The sequence below is a fragment of the Nipponia nippon genome, unplaced genomic scaffold (genome assembly GCF_047370975.1).
Source record: "Nipponia nippon isolate SJK-2023a ecotype South Korea unplaced genomic scaffold, ASM4737097v1 scaffold_1, whole genome shotgun sequence".
Taxonomy (NCBI): Eukaryota; Metazoa; Chordata; class Aves; order Pelecaniformes; family Threskiornithidae; genus Nipponia; species Nipponia nippon.
The window spans coordinates 141,707,041-141,717,219 of NW_028262290.1; the positions used below are offsets into that span (position 1 = coordinate 141,707,041).

Consider the following 10,179-nt stretch of genomic DNA (forward strand, 5'->3'; position numbering starts at 1 on the left):
CTCCTCCAAGAAGAGTCTGGTTCTGTCTTCTCTGTACCCTCCCATTAATAGAAAACAAGACCTTCCCCCCCCCCCCCCCCCAGTCTTCTCTGAACACTGAGGACACCCAGTTCTTCCAGCTTCCCTTAAAAAGAGAAAGCATTATGGGCTCCTGCCCCCTAATCATCTTGGCAGTCTTCCTCTAGACCTGCTCCTGTATGTTAGCATCCCTCCTATACTGGGGAGCACAAAATTAGACACTGTTTCAGCTGCAGTCACACAAATGCTAAGCAGACAGAAATAATCACCTCTCTCAGCTACCAACTTCATTCTTGTCACCCCATTTCTCCAGCCTGTTGAGGTCCCTCAGCAAAGCAGCCCTGCCCTCCATCACACACAACTTGGTGTCATCCACAAGCTTGCTGATGGTGCGTTCCATCGCCTCATCCAAGTAGTTAATGAAGATTATAAATGCAAAACTGCACTATTTAATCTTAGTGAACACTAATTATCATGTCCTGAAAAGGATAAAGGACTTCCAAGTACTTTAATTTTAACTAATTAACAGGCTGGTAAATGGGACATTAGAAAGAACTTGTATTTCAATACACAAGCCACCAAATCAAGCCTCTTCAGTATTTTTTAATGGCCAGTTTGCGCTTGGTGACTCATCGTAATAGCTCCAATGAAAGATTTCTCTCCAACACATCCTTCTAAATATGGAGAACTAAATCCATAAAGTATCCGTGTCAGTGACTCTCAACAAGTCAGGGACAAGGGCCTAAATTAGCAGCCATTGTATATTTGTACTGCAATAAGCTACTGAGCTGTTAGTAATGTCTCAGTACTGCAGGCTGTGTACCTCCATATACAAGCTTCCAGACAACACAGGTAACTGGAGCTCTTTCACAAAGAACAAACGCTTTATCTTAGAATTGTATATAACTCACAATGCTGCACAGGCCTAGATTACTTGGTATTACAGTTTTGTAGCAGAACTATTTCCAGAGAATAAATGTGTCAGATCATTGCTGAAGAACCACATGTTCTGCCATCATGAAGTCTAATATATAGCTATGTCTCAAGATCTGAGCTTTAAAACACCGAAATCTTCACCTTATGGGTACAGAGATAACTTCAACTATTTTGCAAATGTGAATGAAACTGCATCAGTCAATAAGTTCTTTAAACGGTTAAAACACATAACCTGCATTATTAGCACAGCTGGAACTTTGGTCTTCATAGTTTAGTAGCTACACACTTTTGCAGTTTCTTCAAGACACTGATGAAATTCACCATTTTGATAGACTAAACAAGAAATTTTCTGGGCTCTACTCTGCCAGGACATTTCCACATGCCTATCTGTAGTCTTTCAACATAATAGAGAATTAACTGGAGATTAATACATTTGCTTGTTCCCCAGCTGCTTAGAGATCTAGAACACAGCAGAGCCACATGGATTTAAAAGAAATCCTAAAAATGTAGCAAGTCTGCAAGTAATTTACACAGGCAAGGCTATAAGAAAAAGAACATTTCAGAGGAAAATTCTGTTGCAACGGCATTTACAGGTTGCCACTGCTGAAAATTAGTCCTGATGTGCATCCAGTCTTCCATATATTATCTTTCATTTTTATATTTTACACACACAGTACCTAATAAAAATACAAAGAAAAATACACAACTGCATACCACAGCATACAGTGACAATCAAACCCTTAAAGAGAAGAGTTCATTAGTAAATTACAACAGCCCTAAAATTCCTATTCTTAATTCTATAATAAATTTTAATAGAACCAGTATTTAATATAATGGTAGTGCGAAAACATAGACAAGTATATATCATGATCTTTTCTCATAATTTTTCAGCTATTTCTCCAAAGGCTGGTTCATAACAGGAAATACTGCAATTATAATTATTATCAGTGCTTCATCTGTGCATCCTAAAAAAATACACACTCGCTTTTTAATACAGTAAGATTTTGAGTTTCTACATAACAGCTTTGATAGAAATATACGATTTGTAACTTTGCCTTCAAAATTCCTACTAGAAATCCATTTGAAATAGAAGGGGAAGGGGGGGATTGCTACCCCAATTAACATCTGTGAAAGCTCCTTGAAGAGGAGACCTTAAGTGGACTGTAAACACAGCTCAAACTAATAAATATAACAAATACAATTTTCTCCACTAAGTTATTTAATTTGTAGTAATTTACAATCAGGACCAAAACCAGCTGCACGCAAACAGGACACGATGTCACTTAAAGTACCTGCTATAAGAATGAGCAGGGTCTGTTTTTAAAACAATTATATTTATAAACTAGAAAAATCTAATTCTTTTCTATGCTAAATTCCAAGAATAGTGATCATCAGGTGAAGTACTTGGGGCAGAGAATCAGTTTCCAACTTACGTTTACATTTAAAGGCAACTGAACACGGGGTATATAAAACAGTCAAGAAATACGCCATTAGTATATACATAATTAGCATTATATATGTTAACTTTAAGTGTATTTTCCCAGAAATAGCTTTGAAACCTCCAAAGCTGTATCTTTCCTCAAGTCATCTTTTATTAAAAAAAAAAAAAAAAAAAAAAAAAGATGGGGGGGAGATCACCAACGCTCCTATAGCATATTTTTCAAAAGTCAGTATTTTAACTGTTTGTTTAATTGTTTAAAGACAATTACCGCAGAATTAAACTGCGTAAGAATTTTCACAATTAGCCACAGTCATCCTTTTACCGCTTTTCAAATAAGTTATCTCACAGCTGACATAATCTATCAGAGTCTAAGTCAAACCCAGTCAAAACAAAATTATGTTTTCCTCTCTATAACCTTTAATTTTATGTGAATTACAGCTAAATCTTAATTCAGGCTTTTATTCACATAAAAACTTGCCCACTTGACTTAATTTTCCCTTAGTTTATCTTACTTCTTGCTAGTGCTTTGCTTCAGAGCCTATGCAAGACTATATGTCCTTTTTTACGTTTTCATCTGCCAAGAACCATTTAGAATTTCTTCTTGCACAGAAGTGCCAAATCACTGATGGTGGTCAAAACAAACAAACAAACAAAAAAAACCCACCAACACCACAGCGTGTCTAAAAAGGTGTCACCCATCCAATTAACTTCATGAGACAGAGGCATCAGGGAAGTATAACACAGCGTACCGTTATCAGAGCAGATGATGCTGAAAACAATCCTGACTCCATAAAAATGTTCTGCAAGAGCAGATCAAAGCTACAAGCCATTCATGTTGTCAACAGAAGAAACAAACCTTTGCTTCAAGAGGTACAACACAACAATGAAACACAAAACAATAATCAGAAAAATAAGAGTGAAAGGCTAGAAAGAAGAAAAGCAAGAAAAGTAAGAACAAATATTCAGAAGCTAGAACACTGTATAAATACATACAGGGGAAACACCAACACAACACTAAGATAAAACAGCTACTACAAGATATGGCAGAGACACTGTATACAAGAGAAGTAACACAAAACTTCAGTAGTAGTAGCCATCATGGTTCAAGGATATAAACAAACCTCTTATTGATAAGTTATACTTTTGTTAACTTGCATAAATGGAAAAGAATTTAAATGCATCAGATCTAAAGATACTACATGAAGAAGAAAAAATCTGCCTCCACGAAATGTATTTTAGTACCTTAAGTTAATCCAGAATTTGAAAACAAGCAACGGACCTTTTCTTTAATAAGCACTTATTATCTTCCTACCTCCAATAATGACTCCTGAAAAAAAACCTCCACACTTACATTTAAGAACTTACTCCACATTACAGAAAAATGGCCCAAAATTACAAACATTTCTTAAAGTTATATGTAGGAGGTGTAAATCACAAGTGGTGATTTATGTAAATCACAAGTGGTGATTTACTTTCTTGCTTCATAGAGAGAATAACCTACAACCAACTGGTCTCTTCAATAGCAATACAACTCTCTTTAGGTTCTTTTGGTTCTCAAAGCCTATTGTCCAGTTACTAGAAGTCAAGGTTCTGAAACAAAGTTGTATTGTATACAGTCTTGCAGACGGTCCAGAAATCGATCATTCTTGATCTTTTCCCCTAAACTGTGCTTTATTTCATAACGCTAAAGTGAGAGACGGTTATGCCTTTGCACTTGACTGTCAACTGTAAATATAAATGGAACAGTTCAGATCATTCCAGCAAACTTAAGGATTCACTCAAAATACCACAGTGACTTGGAAATGCCTAGACTGTATTTTTGACGACAGTCTTTATTATAGAGCAAGGACTGAGTGGTTCACAGCAGTTTAAAAATACTGCTTTAAAATGAATATACACCATTTGGCTACCACATGACAGTCCTTATTCCATGGAACTTGGCGACTGCAGTATTTCCAAAAGTCTTTTTGGTTTATTTACTCATATGCTTCTGGGGTGCTATTTTCACAATAAAAGCATATGTCAAACTTGAGTACCTACTTTTTGTTGTTAGTTTTGTTAGAGAGAAAAGGAAAACCTAAATGCAGCAAAGAGATACAGAGAAGTAGCAGCCAATAACTAAGTTTCTACTTCCCAGAACACTATATAGCATGGCAGAAGTTCTTCAGGTACATCAAAATGTGACACAAGCCACTGGGAAATTCCCTTAAGTAGGGAAAATCCCCAGGAGATTTAATAACATTTTCTTCAACACAGAAGCCTGCACATAAGAACTATTTTATATGTAATTAATAATACACTGCCTCAGTTGTCATGATGTAATATTTAGACCACACTAACTTACTGTCAAAGAATAACATTACTATAATGCAGGCTGTGTGCAAACATTGATTCCTAGGTGCAAGTTTACACACCTACATAAAACTTACTTTTAGAGAATTCATTTTGGCCCCTCACCTTCCTTGTCAGCACAGAACTCAACAAGAAAAGTTACAAGAGGAACTCTACAGACAACACTGTCACGCAGCTGCTCCGTAAAGCCACCCCAGCCAGGAAGGAGCCCAGGCATTCAGCAGAGAGGCCCTTTTCCTGCAGTAATCCATTTACAACCTGTTACCGTATTTTTATGGCAATTATCCTTCAACAGTCATCAGAATTTATGTGCTTTAAATATAAATCAAAGCAAAACCACTAAATGAAAATATCTCTTAAGCAACTCCAACAAAACCCGTTAAAGAAAATTCGAGAATACTAGCAGCACTACAAATTAGCATTAGGTCAAAAGAAGCGTTTGCCTTATCCAAAAACATGGTGATTCTCTTGTTTGGAAAGCAAGAGAGTTAAGGATGCACATAAATGTGAATCTGAAATGTTAATCTGTATAATATATGAGACGTTAACCTATATAACACAAGATGTTTGCAATTTCTGAAAATTACTTTCCATTACTAAAAACAAGAACATGGGAAAAGGACTGGAGAAATAACAAGGACTCTCTCAGACCACCTCTGCACAGCAGTAAGAGAAAACCCTGGCTGATTTTACACAGACACCTATTTTATTTCTTTTTCTTTTCATAGTACAATTTAAGGTATGTGAGACTATAAGAAGCAGAAAGTAAGGACTGTACTGTTAACAAAGCATGGAGGGTAAAGGAAATTCAGAAAATGCTTTAAAAAAAGACAACAAAGCAAGTAACTAGTATCTATTTTTCTCCAAAGTGATTTTTGGACTAATAAACTGAACATATTCCACCATTGCTACACCTATTTGTATAGCACTCCACTTTGAGTATTTTTTGAGATGAGACAGATAAAACAGATACACACATACATATAAAAACATAAATTAAGACAGCCTGGAATGCAAAACATACTATTTCACTGACACTAGAGAAGACAATTTAATATTCCTCAGAAATAAATCACAGAATCGCAGAATGGTTTGGGTTGAAAGGAAGCTTTAAAGATCATCATGTCCAACCCTCCTACCATGGGCACGGACATCTTTCACTAGATCAGGTTGCTCAAAGCCCTTTCCTACCTGACCTTGAACACGTCCAATGTTGGGGCATTCACAGCTTCTCTGGGCAACCTGTTCCAGTGTCTCACCACCCTCATCATAAAAAATGTCTTCCTTATATCCAATCTAAATCTACCCTCTTTTAGCTTAAAGCCATTGCCCCATGTCCTGTCACTACAGGCCTTGGTAAAAAGTCTCCCTCTGTCTTTCTTATAAGCCCCCTTTATATGGTGAAAAGCCGCACCAAGCTCTCCCTGGAGCCTTCTCTTCTCCAGGCTGAGCAATCCCAACTCTCTCAGCCTTTTTTCACAGCAGAGGTGCTCCAGCCCTCTGACCATTTTCATCGCCCTCCTCTGGACCCACTCCAACAGGTCCATGTCTTTCCCGTACTGGGGACCCCAGAGCTGGACGCGGTGCTCTGGGGGGGGGCTCATGAGAGCAGAGTAGAAGGGGAGAATCACCTGTTTACCTGCTGGCCACGCTTTTTATGCATCCCAGGATACGGTTGGCTTTCTGGGCTGCAAGTGCACATTGCTGGCTCATGCCCAATTTGTCACCCACCAGTATCCCGAAGTCCTTCTCTGCAGGGCTGCTCGCAATCCATTCATCCTCCACTCTGTCCTGATACTGGGGATTGCCCTGGACCAGATGGAGGACCTTGCTCTTGACCTTCCACAATAGCAAACAAAGCCTATCTTTACTGGTTCCACTTCAAATCTGGAAGACATTTAGAGGTTCTGAAAAAAATAGTAGTTTTTAAACATTAGGTAGACTTCTCCATCTTGAACTTGTAATGTAATGTAATCTCGCATGAAACGTCCTTTTCTCCTGAAATTTACACATATGGGCAACCTCAAAAACGCTCCATGGAAAAGTATGTGGCATGTATTTCGGGAGGGGGGAGGTAAAGCAGTAACAGTCTTGTCTGATGACGATGGTGTTGAAAACACAACTTTCCTTGTCATTTTGAACATTTTGGAATTCCCACAGTGCTGCTTTTCAAGCAAAACAGATGTCTCTTTGCTATGTATCATTATCAATTATGCAAATACAGTAATGTGATTAGAAACATAACTGGTTCAGCACACACATTTGTAACCTCCAGCTTCTCAATTTTCTTTCTTACTGGCGTGAGTCACCTTAGCAAAGGCGACAAAATTTCAACACTGACAACAGCAGAGAGCAACTTCAAGTTTTCAGATTCCAAGGTGAAGTTAATTAACTAGTCAGGTAAGGGTAACTACATGACATCTCAACAGCAACGCTAAAACAGAACAAAACAAACCAAAGGAACAAAACCCACCCTAAAACCACACATACACAAAACAACAAAAAAAAACCCTAAAAAATGAACAAAAAAAATCAAACAAAAACAAACAAAAAATCACCACAAACCCTGCTAGCCAAACAGTTAACAATTAATAAACAAAGCTCTATTACCGAAACAAAAAGCAATGCAGTGCTAATCAATCACAGCAGAGGTGTCACAGACCACCGGGTGAGAAACTGCTCAGGACAGATTAAATCAGCCATAGTGTTAACAAGGTCTTCTATAGTGAACAAAGACATAACGACATTTTCTAAACCCATTTTTTTTAATAGCTGTTCCATTGAACAAAAGCTGACAGCTGTAGAAGGCATTCCCTTTTAAATGTGCATGTTTAGTTGCCTTCAGTTTTCTGGAGTGTGTATGCCTGACACGAACATATAACAAACAGATATGTGTAAACTTACATACCATATAAGACTAGGAAACCACATTATTTCAACAAGCTTAATCATGTACTTACATATGTACATACCCAGTCCTACCTAGACATGTATAGCACAAGTAAAAATTAGAGGGACTACGTAAAACTCATTTGCATAATTTTTGTCTTTTGGCTACTGATATTATTATTATTATTATTATTATTATGCCACTGTGGTTCTTTTTTTGGTTTTCTTTTTTTAAAATTAATTTTAATTAGTAATATTCTGCTGATGCATATATATGAAGACTGGGCACCACCAACATTGTTTAGCTTTTTAGTAGATTTCTAGTAATATTTTTATTCAGGCATAATACCTTGTATTATTAAAATATTTTATTCTTTTGTTTAAGGACTAAACTAAAACTTGTTAAAGAAGGAATTGCTTGAGCACAGGACCACAGAAAGTCTTGGAATTAAAGTTTCCAGAAGCTTCTTCTGTAATTTGGTCTCTTATGTGTAACGACAGTCATTTACTCTTTGCATATCCAGGAAAAAAAAAATTGCTATAAATTCTACCTCTTCACTTCTTTGTAGACACCTCAACTAAATAAGCCACATGTTGTTAGAAGTTGAAAAATGCTGTTGCTTTCCATATGACTAAAGCCTTTTTTTTTTTTTTCCAAGCAAGAAGAGTATTTTCCCCCTGTACCCAGGAGAGATTAAAGAAAATTAATCCACCACGCTTCATATTGAAAACCAAAGAGATGAAAGTAAGGATAAAACACCCATGTGCTTAAGGAAGAAACAGTCTCTTTGCATTGCTAACCTCTACAGCTAATAATTCTCTCAAAAGTGGTCTCTCTCTTTAGGCAATGTACTTAAAATACAGTACACCTACTGGTGTTATGTCTACAACTAAAACTCCATTTCTGGAACTGGTGAGCACAGAAACTCACTCAAAGAAAAAAGCAAAATCGACGATGGTTAGTAATGATGGAGGGGTCCACGCAAACAATTTAGGCTGTGGTATTAGTGCCTTACTCTGCAGACCATGTGTTTGTGACTCCACATTTCCTGCGCATACCATCTGAACTGTCAATAAAAGACAGACTGAGCAGTCATGAATTATCACGGTTCTTCATTTTTAAAGGCTGCCCAACTTCCAGTATGTGTTTAGACATGCCTGGGAGAGTGAAACTGCTACTTAGATAAAACTGTTACAGTATCAAGACTCAAATTTTTCGCTGAGAAAAAAATAAAGAATTAAAACCCGAGATTGCGAGCGTTCCATTTCATTCAAGACGGGTCAGGACGGCGTTACCCAGCCTGGAAGCAAGGTTACACTGTCACAGCGCACCCCGCAGCACATGCTCCCGCTCTGGCCGCGCACACGCTTCCCCCCTCGCCTTCAAGGCAGGATTTCTAGCCTGCGAGCAAGGCGGGCATGTGCTCAACGGCGGCAGCCGGCTGAAGCCAGGCCATCGGGCAGCTCCAAACTTTCCGACGGTCCCGGCCGAGGGCGCCGCGGCGCTGCCGCCGCCGAGCCCCCCGCCCGCCCGCCCGGTTTCGGGCGAGGCCCCCCGCCCTCCGCCACCGCGGGGCGCGGCGCCGGCGAGACCCCGGGCCGGAGGCGGCCCCTCTCCCCTCCATAAACAGCCCAGCCCGGCGGCCCGCCGCCTCCCGCCATTACGCTTCCCCACAGCCCCCTGCCCGCCGGGGCCCGCGCTGCCGGGGGCCGTCCCCACACCGGCAGCGCCGCCGCGCCCGGCGACGGCCAGTCTCGGTAACCTACGGCTTGTTTACCTCCGCGGGCCGGCGCTGCCCTCTGCTCTCGCCTCCTCGGCCCCGCTCCCCTCGCCTGCCGGCGGCGCCGAGGAGCTGAGGCGCCCCTGGAGCGGCCTCCCGGCCCGCCCCACCCGCGATGCGACGGGCTGCCGACGCCCAGATGTGCAAGTCTCCCGGCTGCGCCCGCACTCGCCTCACCTCGCCCTCCCGCAGCCCCGCGGACCCCGCCCGAGCCTCCCCAGGCGGCGCCGAGATCGCCGCCAGCGCCGCGGGGCACTCACCGGCTCCTCACAACGGCTCTCCCCGGCCCTCCCCGGCGCCTCCGCGCCCGCCACCCAGCGCCTCCATTTGCTCGGCGGCCGCTCCTCTCTGCCTCTCCCCCGCTCCGCTCCGGATACGGCGCCCTCTGGAGTGCCCCCGCCGGCCCGCGGGCAGCCGGGGCCGTCACTCGGTGGCCGAAGCGGTGGGGAGTGCCCGCCCGGCGGCGAGGCTCCCTCCCGCGCAGGGCGTTGCGGCTGCCGCCGTCTCGCTGCCCCTTTGTTCGGCGGCGGCTCCCGGCGGCGTGGCGGCGCTGACAGCTGCCGGCGGCGCTCCTGGGCCCGGGCGGCCGCTTCACCTCAGCGCCTCCCCGCCTGCCGGCAGCGCCTCATGCTCCCGGCCCGCAGCCCGGTCTCTCTCCCTCTTTTTCCGCCCGCGGTCAACAACCGGCGGCGGCAGCAGCAGAAGTTCAGGCCGCCGACCCGGAAACTCATCGGCAGCCGAGGCCCGCGGGGCTCCGACGGG

The 10,179-nt window shown here is 42.2% G+C and overlaps 1 protein-coding gene across 4 annotated transcripts in view; it reads right to left on the reverse strand.

The window, feature by feature from the left end:
• ANKIB1 (ankyrin repeat and IBR domain containing 1) overlaps positions 1 to 10,166 on the reverse strand; it is a 99,234-nt gene extending 89,068 nt beyond the window's left edge. For 2 of the 4 annotated variants that reach the window (XM_087775093.1, XM_087775046.1), the window contains exon 1: positions 9,678 to 10,165. The gene's annotated coding sequence lies outside the window, so the exon portion shown is untranslated. Of the gene's footprint in view, positions 1 to 9,414; positions 9,541 to 9,677 lie in introns of those variants that run through there. The other 2 variants (XM_087775083.1, XM_087775068.1) reach the window with 2 other exon arrangements.
• Positions 10,167 to 10,179: the final 13 nt, after the last annotated feature.